This window comes from Carassius gibelio, chromosome B17 (assembly GCF_023724105.1).
Source record: "Carassius gibelio isolate Cgi1373 ecotype wild population from Czech Republic chromosome B17, carGib1.2-hapl.c, whole genome shotgun sequence".
NCBI classification, from domain to species: domain Eukaryota; kingdom Metazoa; phylum Chordata; class Actinopteri; order Cypriniformes; family Cyprinidae; genus Carassius; species Carassius gibelio.
Window position 1 is genome coordinate 29154703 of NC_068412.1, and position 22321 is coordinate 29177023.

Below are 22321 nucleotides of genomic sequence, written 5' to 3' on the forward strand. Positions count from 1 at the left end.
GAAAGATGAAAGAAAAAGTTCACCTAGAAATAAAAAGTCAACAGTTGCAAGATTAGCATCGAACTAGTGAAGTGTGTCACTTCTGTGATATATAACGGGTTATTGTTGATCTTTAATGGGAATACATATAGTTGCTCTTTGCAGCTGTTCCATCATTTTCTGGCTTTTTATCTGTGTGTTTTATTTGTGTTTTATAATTTTAATTTTTATCTCCTGACTGTTAAAATCAGGCATTTTAAAAGGGTCAAAACAAGAGAACTCAACTCTCTTCCTTGAGCTTTTGACTTATAAAATAATTTTGTATCATTACAAGATCCTGCAGGTAAACTGAATTTATTTAACCCATTAAATCCCAGCATCCCAATAGTGACCGTAAAGAAGGTATTCATTTATAAACCTCTAAAATGTTACAGACTGGTGTTTTAGAGCATTTCCTGCAAATATGGAAAAATAAAGCATCTCAATTAAATATGTGCAATGTCACATGGATAGTTCAAATTGTCACGTGACCAGAGCAGTTTACTTCCTGTTTGCACCTTGAGAAGATGACGACTGCATCAAAGCTCCAAAACAAAAGGTTAGTAAAGTTAACAAAAAGATATGATTTTTGGTACATGTTATCTTTAAGGTGTCTAGTATTAATATATGAATTTAAAATGATTAAGGTTTGCTGAGAGTAGTCTAAACCTGAGTAAACATGTCAACACTCGTGACCGCTGGGAGAATACAGTGTGCAGGGAATATTGCAAAGTTCAAATGTTCCAAATTAAGTTACAATATTGATGTTGCAACACTGGTGCTACTAGTATAACAATTTTATGACATATAGTAGAATAAAGTAACAATTTTGAAATACATTGATGGTTGTATTTTTAGTCTTTTTATTCTCAGTATTCTGATCAGTGTTTTTCTAGGGTTTTTATGATCAAATAGAGTTTAAAATGAGCTGAGATATATAGAAGTTTTTATGAGTGAAGAAATGTGTTAATTCAGTATACAAATTTTCCCCCAATTTTCTTTTAAAGAAATAATATAATTTCTGAAAATGGTTACTTATGATAAATTATTTGGATATTTTAATGTTTGGGGAAAATTTGTTATATTACATATTTGCATATGGGCGCCTTATCGACCAATCGTTTAACATTATTGCACTATTAGCCCCACCCACTGGTGTTCAGTCCTTAAAGGGCTTACACCTGACACTAGTGCTAAACTAAAGAACACATCTAAACACTGTTAACTTTAAACTGTTCAATCACTGACGCTGGTCTGAGATGTGCATTGAGTTATTAATAGCAGAACTAACAGAGCAGTAAAGAGCGCTCGCTTTGACACAAACAGCTTCATGTGTCTGCACCAGCTTCAGAAGGATCCCAGCATCAGGAATAAGTTTATGCTTTTTTACTAATCACCTCAGAGGATCATTTGACTGCAGCCCAACTCAGCGGCGGATCTACCGGGGTGGCATAGGGTGGCAAATGCCACCCTAAAAGAGAGCCTTGCCACCCCTGCTGCCACCCCAGTTGGCAGCAACGAATTAAAGGTTATGGCCAATTTGAAAATTTACTAGCGCTAATCTTTCGTGATTCAAATAACCATGGTTTAATTATAGTAAAACTGTAGTAACCCATGGTTTTTTGGCGTATTGACTCCCATTTGTTTAACCACAGATTTACTACATATACCGTGGTTAAACTATGGTTAATATAGCAAAACCATGGTTAATTTGTGGTTACCATGGTTTAACTATAGTAACCATGGCTTTTTGGTTTTATTTGTAGTAAAACCATGGTTACTTTTCCTAAGGGTCGTGTTCCCGCTCCGAACTCCCAAAATGACCCAAATGATTCGCGATCCCCATAACTGACTCAAATGATTCGGATTCTCGCTCCGAACTCCCGAACTGATTCAAATGATTTGCTATCCCCAAACTGACTCAAATGATTCGCGATCCCGCTCCGAACCCCCGAACTGATTCAAATGATTCGCGATCCCCAAACTGACTCAAATGATTCGCGAACCCGCTCCGATCTCCCAAACTGACTCAAATGATTCGCGATCCCCAAACTGACTCAAATGATTCGCGATCCCTCTCCGAACCCCCGAACTGATTCAAATGATTCGCGATCCCCAAACTGACTCAAATGATTCGCGATCCCCAAACTGACTCAAATGATTCGCGAACCCGCTCCGAACTCCCGAACTGACTCAATCTGTCTAGGGCACCAACTCCCAGAGGGGGCACCATCCCAGTTGCTCCAAAAAAATAAAAAACCTCCTCCATTCTCCCATCCGCGTGACCGATCGCACCTCATGTTTGTAGCTGAATGTTCATAATTGATGGATGAATCCAATCCAGCGAAGAAAGTTGAATAAAAGTTTGCTTGACGTTGGAGAGTCTCAAATTTAGGGACCGTCTCTAAAGTTACATGCGATCTAACGTCAGTAGCATTTGAGGAGAATGACTTATAGTCATAAAAACAACTGTAATTGTTCATGTAGGTGTCAGCTATAATGCACAATTGAATTAAATGTTTGATATTTTTTAAAATAAACTGTAAATCATATGTAAGTTATGCTACTCTTTCACATGGGCTCAAACACAATAAAGCTCAATAGCATTTGAGGAGAAAGACTTGAAGTCATAAAACAATTGTAATGTGTTATTAGGTGTCAGCTACAATGCACACCTTATACATTTTTAATATATATTAAAATAAAGTATAAATCATTTAGGTAAAAACAAGGCCCGTTTATCACTTTCAGGCACATTCCTGTGGAAGTTTTTTTTTTTCAGGTTCTCTTATAAAAATGCATTATATAAAAAATAATGAGGCAATAATGATTGGTTGATAATAACACTGTTACAATACATAATGTAGGCAAATACAAAATAAACAATTTATGTACATTTTATTACAAATGTCATGTGATTGCTGCTGTTACACTTACAGGACGATCAAATCCTTGTTTAGGCTACTGACCAAACATTTAATTCAAATATTCACTAAATCTTTCATTTCTGGACACCTTTTTGCTATAGATGACACAGGTTTTATAATTTCTTCAACAAAAAACGTGCATATCACAACCCTTACAGAAATAAACCATGGTTTTATCATAGTAAAACTGCTTAGTTTCCTTTTGCATGATTTCTGAATCCTTGAGAATATAAAATAAATTAGAGTCATAATAAAGTTATAGCCACAGGTAAATGTGGAGAGCTACAATCGTGATTTGTAAATAATACAATTTATTCATTTAGTTTTTATTTGATTAAAGTTCTTTTTTCACCCCTATAGTAGGTGTTTATTTCATATTTGAGGAAGGGGGCACAACAATACACTCCTGCTCAGGACACACATTTGGACAGCAGCGGCCCTGAAGGTGTTGTTACACGTCTCTGGGAATCTGTGCTCTACACACACACACACACACACACACACACACTCACACACGTTTGTTTTTGTGAAAAGTGTGTTCATCCCATAGGTGTAATGGTTTTTATTCTGTAGAAACTGTATATTCTATCGCCCTTCACCAACCCTACACCTAACCCTAACCCTCACAGGAAACTTTCTCCATTTTTACTTTCTCAAAAACTCATTCTGTATGATTTATAAGTGTTTTGAAAAATGGGGACATGGGTTCTGTCCTCACAAGTCACCCTCTCCTTGTAATACCTGTGTCATACCCATGTCATTATACAGAGTTGTGTCCTGATATGACACAAAAACATGCCCACACACACACACACTCACACACACACACACTCACACACACACACACACTCACACACACTCAAACACACACACAGACACACACACACACACTCAAACACACACACAGACACACACACACACACACACACACACACATACACACACACACACACACACACACACACACACACACACACACACACACTGAAGCACGCGTGGTGTTTTCAGCTCTTCACTATATTAACACATGATGTAGGCTACACATGTGTACGTCAGCGCGCTATGAGAGGATTTCACCATTTCATTTGATAAAACTCTCGTCATTCATTCGTATCGTATACACAGACTGACAGAAACGGCAATGTCTTTATGACAACCTGGCAAAATAAATCTCGTTATAGCTTGAAGAAATTCAAACAGAACTATAGTAATATTGCACAGTAGAGTATGCTGTACTTCAAGTAGGCTTAATAGCTAATAATAATAGTTTATTAATAAACACAGAAACTCTGGTTACAACCCACCAAAATAAAAGTTTGGTCTAACTCAAAGAAATAATGTAAGAAATTGCACAGTAAAATATAGCCTACTTTAAAAAAGATATACTAAAACATTATTTTAAAGGAATATCACACAAGTTTTCATAGAAGTTTTAATTCAAGCTTGCCAAAACAATAACACTATATTTTTCAAAAACAATTTCTAAAAGTACATTTGTATTTGTGCCTATAATGTTTATTTATTATTATTGTCAGCTAATAAAAGCTATGCTTCAGGACCATATTCATATCTAAGGCTAAATGCAGCTCTTGACTGGTTGAGTTAGATGATGATTAACACTAAACTGTAGAAAATCAGTTGAGTCTCCCCAGCTGGAAATGTCATTGGCTGTTAAAGTCTTGTGTTTCTTATAATAAATTGACATATTGATAACACTGAACCTTTTATAATGCTCTTAATGACATGTGGATGCATACTGTATGCATTAGTGACTTATTTCTTATATGAACTGTTTCAAATGCAAGACATTGATTGCATGAGATTAAGTTTGTAAATGACAGCCTGTGTCCTTTTGTAGTGTGTACATATATTTATCATCAATCTGTGATAACTGTGACTAAATTCAGTATATATACGTCTGTCATATGTTGCCACCCCTCAAAAACTCCTGCCCCCTTGACTCAAATGATTCGCGAACCAGCTCCGAACTCCCGAACTGACTCAATCTGTCTAGGGCACCAACTCCCAGAGGGGGCACCATCCCAGTTGCTCCAAAAAAAAAAAAAAAACTTTCTCCATTCTCCCATCTGCAAGTGACTGCAAGTGGACCTCAATACACGTATTAAAATAATAATAATAATAAACAGCTGTCATGACATTTTCTATCTCATAATTCTGAAGATATATACTGTTCATTTGTTCTGTTTTTAGGGTTTTTGTGTAATGAGGCCTTGTGTTTATTATCGGATTGATTTAGTTTTTTCTTTATTTCCTCCCCGTCTGTCAGCTCTGTGTGAGTGTGGGGTCGGACTGATTTAATGTGTCTGAAGGCAGCAGATGAAGAGCTGGAAGGATGTTTCATTAAGTGCTCTGATGCCAGACAGGAAGTAATCCATCAGTCACATGGAAGCGGATTTTCACAGAGGTCAGGCATGCTTCTGAAACACATCAGTCATTTCAGGGATTAGACTCAGTTCAGATCTTACAGAAATAAATAAATACAATAAATCAATTAATGTCCAAATGTGGTTCACATATTAAAGGGATAGTTCACCCTAGTTCAGACATCATTTATTCTCCCTCATGTTTAATCTTACTTCTTTTAAACACAAAAGAACAGCTTCTGATCCCTTCTGAATTATTTATTTATTTTCATACTATGGAACTTAATGGCTACCAGCAGATGTTTGTTTCTTCTTTAATGTTCAACAGAAGAAATAAACTCACAGGTCGTGAGGAGAGTGAATGCTGACAGAATGATCATTTTTAATGAACGAGTTGTGACCTGAACAAACTGACACAGAATGCAGCGTGACTCTTGCTGATTAAAGTGCTTCTGTGTGTGTTTTCTCATGGCTGGAGGTTTGTTTGAGCTCTGAGATCAGGGTTCAAGGGGTTTATAGTTTCATCCTGAGCAGAAGAAGTCCTCTAGTGGTCAAAACGGGTTTGGACTGCTAAACCAGTGACTGCATGTTTAATGTTAATGGTTTAAGATTAAGCACAAATCGGTATAAAATGTACAAATGAAGTGATAAACTAAATTACAAACATGATCCACACCACTCGATCTGTCCAACATCTGCAGATGTTTCTCTAAATCAGGAGCATCCGAAATCTTTCCTGGAGGTTTGTCGTCTGACCTGGATCAGTTGCTTCAGGTGTTTGGAGCAGTGACCCTTCAGGACACCCCTCATCTAATGTTTGTTTTACAGGTGAACAGAAGCTCAAACACTAAACAATCACTGTATGAGACACTAAAGATTTAAATATAAGTCCACATGATCTCTTTATTTTCAGTATGCTTATACAACACTGAACTCACAAATAAAAGCTGTACAAGAATGTCAGAATTTTGCAAATCAATAGAAAATATTAGCACCTCAGAAATGGAAAAGTTTTTTTTTTATTCTGTACATATAATAATGTTTTCGATAAACTATATGTGAACTACATACATATGCAGTGTTGGGGATAACACATTACAAGTAACTTGAATCACGAACTCTGATTACTTTTTTAAAAAAGTAGCGCAAGTAACTTTGTTTTCCTGTTTATTTGAGTGAGATGCAGAGATATAAGCACTTCCTTCAGACTGAGGCTTGTTCATTTCACTTCTGGTGGCCTTTATAGTTGTCACTTCATGCCGTAAAGGAAGCTTGCAGGAGGCATGAGTAAACGAGAACTGTCTTTAATCAAGGAAACACAGGGGATGATCCACAATAGGAGCTTGAGCCAACACACGTAGACAACAAGCAGACCCAACCGAGAGAGACTGCACAGACTAGGACTTAAATACAGGGGAAACACAGGTGCATGGGATGACTAATCAAACTAATAAGACAGACCCATGACAGGAACAAGACCAAATAAGGAAACACAGGAAGGACTACAAGGGCAAAACAGGTCCAGAAATCTGACATTTCGCCCCCTACTGGAAAATGCATCCTCGCACTGTAGAAACAACAAAGGGAGGCATGGGTGCGAACTTGGGAGGAGGCTCGGGAGGAGGATGGACACGGAGGAGGTGATGGAGGGAGGACCCAGATCGGAGACAGGAGACAGGAGGGGCTTGGATCAGGAGGAGCCAAGCTGGAGCCACAGTGGAGCGGATGGAGAGAGGAGTCATGGAGGAGGAATGGCCAGCGACTCCAGGGGTCCAACTAACGGTGGAGCAGGTGGAGGTGGAGCCCGAGGCGGAGATGGAGAGCCAACGAGTCAGGAGGATGTTGAGGATCCGGGGGGCCAGGTTGGAGCTGAGGGCTCTGTCTACTGAAACGGAAGCGGAGATCTGGAAATCTGCGGCGGAGCCAGAGCGACTGAGGACCAAGGTGGAGCTGGTGGGAGGAAGGAGTCTAAGAGAGTCCAGGGGTGATGGTGGGTCGACGCCTGACAGAGGTGGAGCCGGAGGGACAGGGAGCCCGGTGGAGCTGGTGGAGCGATGGGTGACACTGGAGGCAAAGGAGCTAGGAGCTGAGGCGGAGCTGCTGGGTCTACACATCAGACACATGGCGCTCGCACCGTATAGATGGATGAGGGCGAGCAGACGACAGCAGTGGAGAAGGCAGGAGCGGGAGGTGGGTGAGGATTTGTGTATAATCAGCTCATCCTCAGCTGCGGTACAGTGGACGGAGATCCACTCCATACTCTCAGCTTCCGCAGTGTTCTCCCTCACGATGGGTGTAGCAGCCGGCTCATGCACCTGATTTGATGGGTGGGGCTCTACTTCTGCGGCGATCCTCCGCTCAGATTCTCTGCATTGTGCTGTCTCATAGATTACACTTATAAACTCTTCAGAGGCTAAAGGGCAGCTGTGGCCTAATGGTTAGTGAGCCGAACTTGTTACCAGAAGGTTGCCGGTTCAAGTCTTGTTGCTGGCAGGAGTTGTAGGTGGGTGGAGAGAATGAACAGTGCTCTCTTCCTCCCTCAATACCCATGAACCCCCAGTTGCTCCACGGGCGCCGGATATATAGCTGCCCACTGTTCATGGTTTGTGTGTGTGTGTGTGTGTGTGTGTGTGCACATGGATGGGTTAAATGCAGAGCACCAATTCTGAGTATGGGTCAACATACTTGGCAAAATATCACGACTTTCAGTGGAGTGTGTGAGTGTGTTTGGAAAAGAAGCAGAGACAAAAATGTTTTTATACATCTACATTTATATACTCGCATACTGAATGAATTGTTATAGGTGAAAAGTTGAAAAGAATAAAATGCAGTGATTAAACATACAGGAGTTCAAACAACGGTACAGAAATGACTGTAAGCATGCGACTGATTCTCTCTCTCTCTCACACACACACACACACACACACACACATTAGAGTTTTCAAGTTTTCAGGAAGTGCTTCTAGGTAGTTCAATAAAATAACTGGAAACATCCAGATGGAAATGAACAATCAGAGCGTCTGCGTCACACCGCTGTGTTTGGATCTGGATTCATCCGAACGGACCGAAGGCCCTCGTCTCTGCGCTGGAAGGCACTGAGGTCCTTCTGGAGTCGAGTCTGAGATCAGAAGAGATTCCTGTCGGATCCCAGAGCTCCGTGTGGGATGAACTGATCCGGGAATGTTGGTGACATTCAGCTGTCGATCCGATGGAGAAACCGAACCAGTGAAACAGCACAACGTTTAACCAAACCGTCTGTGGCACAGAAGTGAACTAAAGTCATCCGCTCCGAGCGACACACAGAGAGAACACGTGACAGACGTGCTTTAGTCTGAAACATCACATTAGCTGAAGCAATAAACAGAGAAATAAAACTACGGCTAATCAGCATGACAGTATTGGCACTGGCAGCAGTCCCTGAAAATAAACACAAATCTGAAACACAAAGAAAGCTTTCCGCTCGGCGTCTCAATCACGCAGCGGCGAGCGTCCGGACCAGACGAAGGGAGTCAAGAAACCCCCGGAGATGTGGAGCCTCCAAACGAACACCTGAGCTAGTCGTGGCTGGTTAGCATGTCGTCGGCGCGCCGGTGCGTCTCCAAGGCTTTGGTGGTGAAGGAGTCCTGACGAAGATCTGATTTACGCCTGACGAGCGACCGCTCCTTCCTCTGCTCCCTCGCCACCTGCACACACACACACACACACACACACACACACACACACACACACGAGTCACACTGACGGTCATCACTCTCCCAGAATCCTCTCTGTTATTCAGTGCTGGGAAGGTTAGTTTGGAAATGTAACAGGTTACAGATTACAAATTACACTATGTAAAATGTAAGAAGTAGTGTAAATATTTAAATTACTTTATTAATGTCATACAACTGATTACATTTGATTACTTTTCTAATGTTTTCAACTGTTAATCATAAATTCATCTTACAGTAGAACTCAACACTGATTACTGTCAGACCTTCAGAATCATTCATCACTTGATTATAGTTATAGGTTATTATAATTTAATTTTAAAGCACAGCCACTACAAAATCAGAGTTACTTTGAGATCATTCTGAGATTAAATACAGATTTCAAATCATGAGATATAGCCTAGTATATATATATATATATATATATAGCTATGGTACTGTTTTGAAATCAAATCTTTGCATAGTTATGACAGAAAACACTGGCATTTGTTACAGTTACAGTTTTTCTCTGTAACTTATTACATTTATTTTTAAATTAAATTATGTAACGCTATTACGTGTAACTAGTTACTTCCCAACACTGCTTTTATTATAACATATCTGCGTCATTCTGTCAATTCATCCAGACGTACCCAGCTAAAAAAACTATTTTTCTTCTGGTGAATGAAATACGTAAATGATGAAAAAAGTCAAAACATTAAATGCCATGTGTGAGTAATCCACAGTTATGTAAAGAGGGTCAAAATGACACTTGCCTCCAGAGATTTGGAGGAGAGACAGTCTTCAGAAAGATGGACGCATCATGTTCACGCAGAGACTGGAATCTCTTTTAGTAAAATCTGTTGACTTTAGATATCTGTGTGGCATTATATGCCAGTGGTGACCGTTCGGAAATGGGGAATAAGCACTTATTGCAAGATTTTATGTGTGTAACTCAATAAATATTAAAGATATATTAATATCCTATTAGAATCTTTTCTTTTGTACTCATCGTTTGGTTCAGTTCCAGAGATAACGAGGTCTTAGTGAGGCACCGGAAATAAATATATTTGGTCAGAAACCAAACGTGGCTCATTTTGCGCACAGTTGATACTTCTGAACTCGTAACAACAAACGCTTTCGTTCAGGAAGAGATTGAGAAGAGAGAGGATCTGAGGATGATGATGATGATGAAGCTCAGATCTCTGAATTACCTGAATGGCTCTGGCCTGCACTGTCTTTTTTAACATCTGAACATCTTCTATAAAGGGACCATCAGTCTCCATTTCTACAGGACTGTTTAGTGCAGACGGATCAACACACAAAGTGAACTAGTGGAGCAGAGAGTGACAGAAACAGAGACATGAGCGTTACAGAGAGTCAGAAGAGACAGACTGAAGCAGACGGAGGTCAGTAGAAACCTTGTGTTGGAGAGGAACACACCTGTGGGTTAGATCTGGCCAGATTCTCGATCTTCATCCAGGCCTCCTCTCTCTCCTTCAGCTTGGCCTTCTCTCTGGAAGCAGAAGCGTCAGGGTTTGAACTCATCTCACCTGAAACTACGCTGGGTTTGAGGCTCAACTCACTTGTTCTTCTCGGCTCTGAACTGTTGTGTGCAGTCGTCAAACAGCTTCTGGTTCATCTCCATGAAGAGCTTGAGTGCGTTATAGATCAAGCCGTGAATGGTCCTGCAGAAGAGAGAGGAAGAGTGATGGAGAAACCCTCACAGACACATCGAGCTCGGAGCATCCTCACAGAAGGAAACGGGACTCTCACTTGTTCCAGTGGCTCTTGGAGTTACGGTAAAGCGCCGGGAACATGATGGGTAAGATCTTGGCTGCGTTGTCACTGATGAGACTCATGATGTACTCGTTATTCCAGTAATAAAGCGCTCTCTCGGCCACCTGTCAGAAACACACGTTACTTCAGATTTATTTGTATAGCGCTTGTCACAAGAGAGATTACTCACAAACTGTAGTCTGTTACTGACTCCAAATGACACGACAGAAATTGTAGTTTGTAACTAAATCCACTACATTACACATTTCAGGTGATAAAATCAGACTACTTTTATATAATTTATGAATCCTGTGTGTTCTGCGTGTCTCTGAGAGAGGTTTGGTGTACTACACACATACTGAAGTCAATATATGAACATGATCTCTAGAACTACTCTGAGAGTCGCTTCATGAGCATTTTATCATTTCTTTTGACTAAAACTATCATTATATCATAAACAAACAGAAACCTAATGTTCTTCATGGCAAGATAAATAAAAATAAAAATTCGGTTGAATTTGAAGAAACCGTGACAGAAATATTGCTTAATGTAATGATAGTACTTCTACTGCTATTTTTTTATATTTAAAAAAAAAGTTAATTAGAGATGGTGTCAGTCAGTAAATAAGAAAACAAAGTAGATAGATTACTGAACATTTGTAAGGGTCACGATCTCTAGCTATAGTGCCTGTGAGCTTCGATAGAGGCGATTCTTATCATTTGACCCTGGACTCCATTTCCCATAATCCTTTGCCCAGACTCATCAGCGCTCACCAATTATAGTCACCAGTCTCTCATCACCTCATCAGTCACACACTATATATAACTCTTACTGATGTTTGATAGCCTGTGATGTTTCCTAGTTTCCTTGTTTTTTGAGTTTCCTTGCCTTCATGTTTTTGATCTTGGACTGTTTCTTGTTTTTGATTGTGTGCTGCCTGTCCTGATCATTGCCTGTTTATTGGATTACTCCTTTGGATTTTCTTGGATATTACTGTTTTGCTGGTGTTTGACCCTGAGTAAGATCTTACTAAAGCTGCATTTGGATCCTCCACTTCATTGCCACAATGTTTACATTACAGAAAGAAAGAAAGTGTTGCTTTACTAGTTACTTGGGAAAGTAATCTGATTACATGACTCGCGTTGCTGTAATGCGTTACCCCAACACTGATGTAATCATGCAATCAGTAAAAGTAACTGGTCTAATTATGAATATTTTTAAATGTAACAATTTCAAGGTTAATTTTACAAAAATCTCAATTTTATTCTTTCCTCAACAGCACACTCATACTCTTGATAGTTTATAACATTCTATTCTTATTAAGTGTATGTTGGTTCTTTTCGTTGTTTCACTGTTGGATGAGGAACATGTCAGTGCTCTACATCACATGTATGTCGTATGAAGGAGACAAAGAATGAATCTGGATCCTTCTGGAGCTCTGACTGACGTCTGAAACTCTTCACTCACCTGGAAGTGAGGACTGGACACACACTTGGCCAGCTGACGGAAGAGCGGCTCCATGACCTTCACGAACTCGGACGGCTCGATCACGTCCAGGATCTCCTCCAGCTCGTTGAGGAACATCACCTCCTTCGGACTGTGAGTCTTGGGCCAGTATTTGAGGAGAGCCATGACCACCTGCACAGCGGCAGCAAAGCCTCATGGGTCGCATCAATCCCATAATGCACTGAATGCTGTCTGAGCGTGTGTGGTCTTACCGGTTCAGTGAGCGTGCTGTCCTTCTCCAGGAACTGAACCACACAGTACGCCAGCTGGAGCGAGACGAGACGGTGTTAAGCGCTGGTCAGTGTGAGTGACCGGTGTGTAATGAGCGGAGCGTGGACTGACCTGCGGGTGATAGACGCTCAGAGACTTCACTTTGTGCAGCGGCAGTAACACCTTCAGCAGGAAGATCTTGTGCTCCTCTTTTAATGGTAAAGCAAAGCCGTTGATGATGCTGTCGGACAGAAGAAACACAGCTGTCAGAGACCAGAAGATTTCCCAGCATGCACCGGGACTGCTGATGTTTTACCTGCCCAGGATCTCCAGTAACTCTGCGATTCCGTTGTGATGCTCCGTCTCGTAAATAAACCTGCAAACACACACAGAGAGACACTTACACACAAACCTGAACCTTCTTCCAGAGAAGACTGTGTTATCAGACCACTAACACGGAGCATGAAGGCACTGCTCACCTGTAAAATATGTTATTAATTTGCTTTCTAATGTAAGCGCGCAGCCCGAGAAACTTCCCGTATATTCGGTGCAGGGTGGTTTTCAGGAAATCTCTCTCTCGTGGATCTTCACTGTCGAACAGCTCCAGAAGCTGAAATCAGTTCAGAAGCAGTCTCTCACACGTCTGAACTCAAACTGAGACTTCAGCTTCTATACAGTGAAGGGAAATATCTGCATACCTGCATCACAAACTTCTGGTCAATGTATTTCTTTGCGATATTCGGCTGAAAGTCGGGCGACTCTAGAAAGCGCAGGAAAAACTCGTACACCAGCTTTGAGAAACAGAGAGATGCGGTGATGAGCAACAAGTGATGTTCTCATGATCGCTGCTGTCGTCACACACTGCATACATGTACAGATTCACCTGAAAACACTGCTTCTATGTATGTGGCACATAAAGACACTGCATAAACATAACATACAATTATGACTGAATATACTATTAGCCAATAAGCTTTTTTCTTTTTTCTTGAAGAAGTCTTTTCTGCTCACCAAAGCTGCATTTATTTGATCAAACATACAGCCAAAATAGTGAAAGTTATCAGAATGTAAACCATCTGTTTTCTGTGTGAATCTGTGTTAAAGTGTAATGTATTTCTGTGATGCTCCGCTGTATTTTCAGCATCATTCCTCCAGTCTTCAGTGTCACATGATCTTCAGAAATCAGAATAATATGATGATTTACTGATTCAATGTTACATTAGATTTTTCAGGATTCACAGATGAATAAAGTTCAAAAGAACAAAGTTTATTTTACATTTCTTTACAGTCACTTTTTATAAATGTAATGGCTCTTTGATTAATTAAAAGTAGTAATTTTTAAAGTGCTATTTACCCCTAACTTTCGAATGGTAGTTTTACAGTTTCCACAGAAATATTGAGCAGCACAACTGTGTTCAACACTGATAATAATCTTCATGTTTATTGAGCAGTAAATGATCATATTATTCTGATTTCTGAAGATCATGTGACACTGAAGACTGGAGGAATGATGCTGAAAATACAGCGGAGCATCACAGAAATACATTACACTTTAACACAGATTCACACAGAAAACAGATGATTTACATTAGAATCATTTTTGATCAAATAACAGAGGGACACTTTAAATGTTAGTTGTTCCAGACTGTTGGCTGGTGGTGTCAGGTCTTCTGGCTCTGGTGATGTAGAAGCGGTCAGATAACGCTGTGAACGGTGTCAGGAAGCACCTGTAGATGAGGCCACGCTGCTTCCAGAGTCGGTTCATCCTCCTCCGGGTCGAACTCTGCTCCCGTGGGGTTCAATGAGGGCGGAAGAGCCCTGAACATGTTCACCGCAAACTGCAACACAGACACAAGACACACACGGACATCACGTTCCTGATGAGCAGCACGTCAACATGTTTACATCACACTCCGTCTCTTCTGACTGCCGTCATCAGTCTCTCTCAATCTTTTTTATAAAGTCATGAAAACACTATAATGAAGTTTTTTATTTGCTTTCTGAGCAAACGGGACTACAAAATATATATTTGTGGTACTCTCTCATTCACTGCTCTAGAAGAGAACACAGAAATGTGGAAAAGGTCCGTTGTGTTTCAGATGCAGCCTGATAAAGCTTCTTTAATGCTGTAAATAGAAAAGCATGTGAAGTCAGAGTGAATAAAGCACAAGAACGAACGGCCGCGGCGTCTCTAATGGGAAACAGAAGCTGCACTGTCTGGAGACGAGCGAGGGCCGCCGCGGGCCCCTGAGAGCCGGCCTGACTCACCATGTGCACCACCTCTGGGTAGATGGGCTCCGTGATCACACTGCGGTTGTGGTTGATGTACTCCACCATCTCGCTCAGCGCCGCCCGCTTCACCTCCTTCCATTTCAGGTCACTGAGCGGATCACACAGGAAGTCGAACAGAACGCAGCACTGACGCAGCTTCTGGATGAAGAGCTTCTCCTGCTCGGCCGGAGCCACATCTGGAGCACGAGAAGAGCAGACACCGTCATCACACCAGGACTGTATGAGATTAGAGAAACTGCACAATCTCACACAATCACCAGCTCCTGCATCACATCCATCACTTCCCTTGCACTGCTACAGGAGCCAAATACATCCACAGAAATATGTCAAGTAGCATCAGTTTTATTTCTATTGTGCTTTATACAATACAGATTGATTCAAAGCAGCTTCACAGGAATATTGCTAAATTCATCAGTTATGAAACATTTAATTTCAGCTCTAAAGTTTTGTTTTAGAACCTCACAAGTGTGAAAAAGAGTCAAGAACAGACATGTGTTTCCTTCACAACCACCCTCAGTGAAAACACGACCAAATGCAAACACTGACACAGATTGAACTGAATAATGACACTACTGTCTGCTGTAGAGCTGCTTTAAATAGCAGAACTGAACTCATACAAAAATAGATCAACTTTTACTGAACTGTTATTGACTCTGTTAATGAAATGAACTGAAGCAGCGTTGAACTGGATTGATCTGAACACAACCCTACAGATCTGAGAGCACAGCTTACACACAGCAGAATCTGAATTTGTCTCCATAACGGAGTTAATAATAGATTCTGTTCATTTCTGTGAAGCTGCTTTGACACAGCGCTGTATAAAGCACTAGAGAAATGGGCCTTAATGTGACTGACCTGCTGCAAATGCATTTCAGTTAAATTAAGATAAACCTTTCTTGTGTATTTGTGTTCCATGCCTTGGTTCATTTGACCAGCTGTTTAGACAGAGATAGAGAGAGAGAGGTTAACCAGTCCTTAACCATAACCAGTTACCCCTCAGCTACTTGAAGGAACATTAAAAATAGTTTAAACTCTGCACTACACTCACGACTGAGGATTTCATATGTACAATATCATGTTTGCTCACAGATAGTGCCTCTCTTATGGGTGCTTTTATTATTCATCACATCTTCTGCTCATAACAGATGACTCTGAGTGGTTCATGACTGGTATTATTATTGTTCCAGTAGCATCACATGCTGGAGATCTCCACAGACGTCTCCCCGAGGAACTTGAGAGGAGTTCATCTGCTCCTCAGACACGAGACACTTATCTGATCCAAACACTCAAAACAACACGCAAATAACACGCCAGCATCTGATGCTCATGCACACGGCTGCAGAGTTTATGACACTCTGGATCTGTCTGATATACAGATCACTAACGAGAGCTAAAGGAGTTTCACTCTTTTCCAGTGAACAACATAGAAACATATTCACCTAATTAGATCTGAATCGCCTGTATTATCACTAATCATACTCAAACATTTCAGATGATTTTCACAGTTTTCCAGCAGTGAGAAAAAACTAGCAGATGAATCAAAAGCAGTTTTACTCAAACTAGTTGTTTTATAACAGGAACATGTGACAGTCGAGGAGAAACACTGTCTGGAATTACATCAGTTCACTTTAACTTTCACTAACCTTAACATAACCATAACCAACCCGTACCCAACTGTAACCTAACAACAAACCCTTGCAGTTAAATAACTACAGCTACTATTATTATTATTATTATTATTATTATTATGAAACAACTTGACCCCAACTTGACAGCAACAAATCAATTAATTATAGATCGATCTCGAATCTCCCTTCTCTGTCCAAGATACTAGGAAAGGTGGTATCCTCACAATTATATTCCTCCTTAGAGAAAAATGGTATATGTGAGGATTTCCAGTCAGGATTTAGACCGTATCATAGTACTGAGACTGCTCTCCTTAGAGTTACAAATGATCTGCTCTTATCATCTGATCGTGGGTGTATCTCTCTATTAGTTTTATTGGATCTTAGTGCTGCGTTTGACACAATTGACCACAACATTCTTTTGCATAGACTTGAACACTTTGTTGGCATCAGTGGAAGTGCATTAGCATGGTTTAAATCGTACTTATATGACCGCCATCAGTTCGTAGCAGTGAATGAAGATGTATCATATCGATCACAAGTGCAGTATGGAGTACCTCAAGGCTCAGTACTAGGGCCGCTACTCTTCACGCTTTATATGTTACCCTTGGGAGATATCATCAGGAAACATGGTGTTAGCTTTCACTGTTATGCTGATGATACTCAGCTCTATATTTTTCGTGGCCCGGTGAAACACACCACACACACAATTTGAAAAACCAATGGAATGCATAGTCGATATAAAAAAACTAGATGACGAGTAATTTCTTACTGCTAAATTCTGGAAAAAAAAAACAGAGGTGTTAATAATAGGACCTAAAAACTCTGCATGTAATAACCTAGAACAAGGGGGTTCTCTAAGGGTTCTCTCACACCTGTAGATCAATTGCTTTGTTCCGAAACAGGGATTAAAATTATTACAATGTTGCTTGTTATTATTGGTGCGGTTCGCTTTCACACGGCAAAGTTTCTAAAGGTCTTATATTGTTTATACAAGTCACGTGTGAGTAAAATTGGTCAAAGTTCCATGGTTTATTTTTCGGGGGGTTTTCTGCTCATAGATGTCATCCACCAGGATGTAACAACATCAGCTTCCAGAGTTTTTTGCTGGGCTTGTTTGTAGCTGTTTTTATATTCATTTATCATTTTGAGCATCTCATCCAGGTGATCTCAGGTGATCTGTCTAGGCACAGATCTGAGCACGACTGCCATATTCACATTTGCCCAAACAAACCAAAATAAGGGGGGTAACACACCAGGTGTGAAATTATATACCCTAATACTAGATGGTTGCTCTGTCAATTCTTCTTCATCAGTTAGGAACCTAGGTGTGCTATTTGATTGCAATCTTTCATTAGAAAGCCATGTTTCTAACATTTGTAAAACTGCATTTTTCAAATTCACGAGTTCACACTTACACATAATAAACAGAGTAAAGGTTGTGCATATTTGGTGTGTTGTCTGAGGGAAGACAGCCCAAAGGCCCAAACTCTAATTGTAAGTGTGGAGAAGGGGTGGTGGAACTCACTTTATTATGGTACTCAATCAAAAATTTTGGACAGATTACAAATGGTTGCATGCTATAGCCCCTCCATACATTGCTGATCTTATTCAAGTTCGAGAGTTGAAGAGATCATTAAGATCAAATGGACAAAATCTCCTACATGTTCCTCAATCAAAATTATAGTTCAGAGGTGACCGTGCTTTTTCGGTATTTGCCAAGGCTTTGGAACAGTTTGCCAGTGTCTTTGGGACAATTTTTTTTTTCTGACTGAATTTAAGAAGCAGTTAAAAACATTTTTTTCATTAGCCTTTGATCAGGACTGAGATATTGTTGCTTTAGTTATCCTTTGGTCTGTCTAGTATGTTGTGTATTGTCAATTTTATTATTTGCCTTTATATTCTTTTAGTTGAACTTACTGTACAGCACTTTGGTCAACTTTGTTGTTTTATTGGGTGCTTTATAAATAAAGTTGGAGTTGGAGTGGATGGATTGGTGGAAACCTGTCAAGGGACAGAGGTTCTGCTGTGTACACTTCTTGACTTCGCTGGGTTGATTACTGATTGTGCTCCTGTCGTGTTAATTATCTGAACATGTTCCTCCTGAACTTGAATTAAACAATTTACGGCCTATGCTCTCAATGTCAAATGCAGAAATGTTAATCCATGCATTTATGACCTCAAGGTTAGATTATTGTAATGCTTTATTGGGTGGTTGTTCTGCACGCTTGGTAAACAAACTACAGCTAGTCCAAAATGCAGCAGCAAGAGTTCTTACTAGAACCAGGAAGTATGACCATATTAGCCCGGTCCTGTCCACACTGCACTGGCTCCCTATCAAACATCGTATAGATTTTAAAATATTGCTTATTACTTATAAAGCCCTGAATGGTTTAGCACCTCAGTATTTGAATGAGCTCCTTTTACATTATACTCCTCTACGTCCGCTACGTTCTCAAAACTCAGGCAATTTGATAATACCTAGAATATCAAAATCAACTGCGGGCGGCAGATCCTTTTCCTATTTGGCGCCTAAACTCTGGAATAACCTACCTAACATTGCTCGGGAGGCAGACACACTCTTGCAGTTTAAATCTAGATTAAAGACCCATCTCTTTAACCTGGCATACACATAACATACTAATATGCTTTTAATATCCAAATCCGTTAAAGGATTTTTAGGATGCATTTATTAGGTAAACCGGAACCGGGAACACTTCCCATAACACCCTATGTACTTGCTACATCATTAGAAGAATGGCATCTACGCTAATATTAGTCTGTTTCTCTCTTGTTCCGAGGTCACCGTGGCCACCAGATCCAGTCTGTGTCCAGATCAGAGGGTCACTGCAGTCACCCGGATCCAGTACGTATCCAGACCAGATGGTGGATCAGCACCTAGAAAGGACCTCTACTGCCCTGAAAGACAGCGGAGACCAGGACAACTAGAGCCCAGATACAGATCCCCTGTAAAGACCTTGTCTCAGAGGAGCACCAGGACAAGACCACAGGAAACAGATGATTCTTCTGCACAATCTGACTTTGCTGCAGTCTGGAATTGAACTACTGGTTTCGTCTTTACTGTTGGTCTCGTATTATTTCAACACACTATTTACTTTTTTTAATACTGTAAAGCTACTTTGAGACAAGTCACACATGCCCCAGTGAAATCTAACATATATCGCCAGTGAATCTGTTATTTACTGTATACTGACATGATGATCATCTCTATCAGCTGTTTACAAATTATAATGGAAGCTAAACTTTATAAACACACCTGAAACGTTAAACATATGAGAGCAAACCTTCCTGATCTACACACTGTAATCAGCTGACAGAGCCGTATCTGTCCTGCTGCTCACACACACACACACACACACACATTTGTTCCTGTGTATTGTGGGGACTTTCCATAGAGTTCTATTACTGCTATGCTAACCTAAAGATATTATAATGAAAATCAAAAATTACAGGTTTTATTATCCTTGTATGGACATTTGTTCCCACGTACACAACACCCTTCCTTCAGCTGTGACCTCACTTCCTGTGACATCACTGCTGGAGTGGGGGGATGGGCAGGAGACACTGAAGCCTCAATGACACAGAACAATCCGTCCGGATCACTCACCTCTGAAGTGCATGAGAGCCACAGGCGGGAACGGCCCGTTGGGATTAGGAGCGTCTACCACCATCCTGCCTCAGACGAGCTGCATGTCAGCACACGCCGCAGATAAAACACAGAAGCTCCTACACCACCAGAGCAGACTCCATTTGAACACAAAAGCTGAGCAGAAAATGAAGCTGTGTGCTGGAGGAACCGACTGCTGGATGATGTCAGCAGGAGCTGCGAGCCCATTGGTCCACTGCACACAAGAGCTGTGACATCAGCAGACTGCAGGCAGAAGCCTATTGGTCAGGAGAGGAGGAGGTGGGACTTAGGGGCCCCTCTAGCAGTCCTATAGAGCCTTCACGCCTCATTACTCTGTGTGTGTGTGTGTGTGTGTGTGTGTGTGTGTGTGTGTGTGTGTGTGTGTGTGTGTGTCTGAGTGTGTGTGAGAGAGAGAGAGAGCACGGCACACAAACTGCTGCTGAAGCCTGAGAAAACAGACTGAGAGACACTGAACAACACAGAGAGTGAGTCACTCGTACACTGAACACAGAAAACATTAGTGTTTCTGCTGTCAAATATAACAAAAACAATCATTCTTTTTCAACTGAACTCTTCTGAATGGCTAGAAGACAGGAAAGACAGATGTGAACCGCTTCTCATCCACAGGCTCAAAATCAGACAGAAGTGCATAAAAACTACAAGCTTCATTATGTTTTGCTGCAGTACAGAAACATCCCACCTTTAGTCTTAAATTAAAATCAGAGATGTTCACAAATCGCCATGATTCTCCAGTAAGTCACCTTTATACGATTCAGATTGTTCACGGTAATAAACAGGAAAATATCAGTGTCACAGTTCATCAAGTCCTGGTTCAAAGACTCAAAGCAGCTCTAGAGAAGCCAGAGTCATGATGAGACAGGACGGTGTGTTTGGATGTTTCTGTGTTTGAAACAGATCTGATCTGTATGATTCACTGAACGAGACTCACATCTCTGCTTCTGCGTGCTCGGAGCGATATAGAACATTCACACAATCCAAATACAATGTGATTTTATCTCAGTCTGCTTTGAAATAATATACAGTGTGAAAAGCTACACAATTGAATGTAGTGCCCATCTGTTTTCTGTATGTGGAAAAGCATCAGGTCACATCAGGATATATCAGAGCTTTTAATTTCTTTTTTCTTTTTTGCCTTTATTGGGTCTCAACTTTCAGTAATTTATTGATGAGCACACTGACTGACAGAATCAGAAGATAGATAACTAAACCCAAGCCGAACACAGCTGGATGATCACTGATTGTGTGATCTCCGTGGTTATCTCTGTACATCTGACTGGAAGAGTCTTCGGAGCATGTTTCTACTGCTTTGATCACGTGTCAGTGAAATCAGAGCAGTGTCAGAAAAGCATGGCTTCGACAGAACCGTGACACACAGAAGACATGTATCCGCTGAGATCTAAAATATGCATCACGCTGCATCCTGCTCATTAAGAGAAAGACATTAGAATGGTTTGTAAAAATGTTGGTTACATTTACATATTAAAACAATCAGGTGAATGTAAAAGCAAATCAACAACTGAAATTAATATGAGATTCATGGCACAAAAATTTAATTACAATCCAATATATGTATGATTATTAAAACACTGTGGCTACCTACTGCATCTATAAACAAGATCTATTCTTACCTTAGTTACTGTACCAAAGTACTGTATGTCTGAATACTGGCAAAAAATCATTATCTGTATTTCTAAAAATGTAGCATGAGATGATACAAAGTTAAATCTGCAAGTTTCTAGCTTTTTATTAGAAAGACAGATACATATAGATAGACTGATATATAGATAGATACAGATAGAAATCTCAAAGTGAACCTTGTTCTTGCGTGACTCATCATCTGTGAGCGCGCTCAGGATCAATATTAACCCGCGCGAGCGCTGATTGGCGGGCGCTAGTCACGTGACAGCTTGGATACAGTTCATATAGAGTTAAGTTTAGAGTTAATATGAGTTATTTTCAGCTTTAGTGAAGGTACAGATTACAAATGACCATTTTCTAAATGTAATAAGTAGTTGTTAGCCATTTCAGTTTCTTTATTAGAGTACATTTGATTACTTTTTGATCAGGCCTACTCTTTCTTGAGTTTTTTGTCATTCATTGTCATCATATGAATAATTTTTATATTTAATATTTAACATTACTGTCAGATCTTCAGAATCCTTCATCACTTGAATTAAGATTATAATAATTTAATTGTAAAGCACGGCTACCACAAAATCAG

General features: G+C 40.4%; 1 protein-coding gene and 1 pseudogene across 1 annotated transcript in view; both read right to left on the minus strand.

Annotated features, from left to right (window-relative positions):
* The window catches only part of LOC127976795 (mitochondrial basic amino acids transporter-like), a 289596-nt gene that overhangs the window by 243187 nt on the left and 24088 nt on the right, over positions 1-22321 (minus strand). The window lies entirely within an intron of this gene.
* Positions 8083-21675, minus strand: LOC127976791 (serine/threonine-protein phosphatase 2A 56 kDa regulatory subunit gamma isoform-like; annotated as a pseudogene).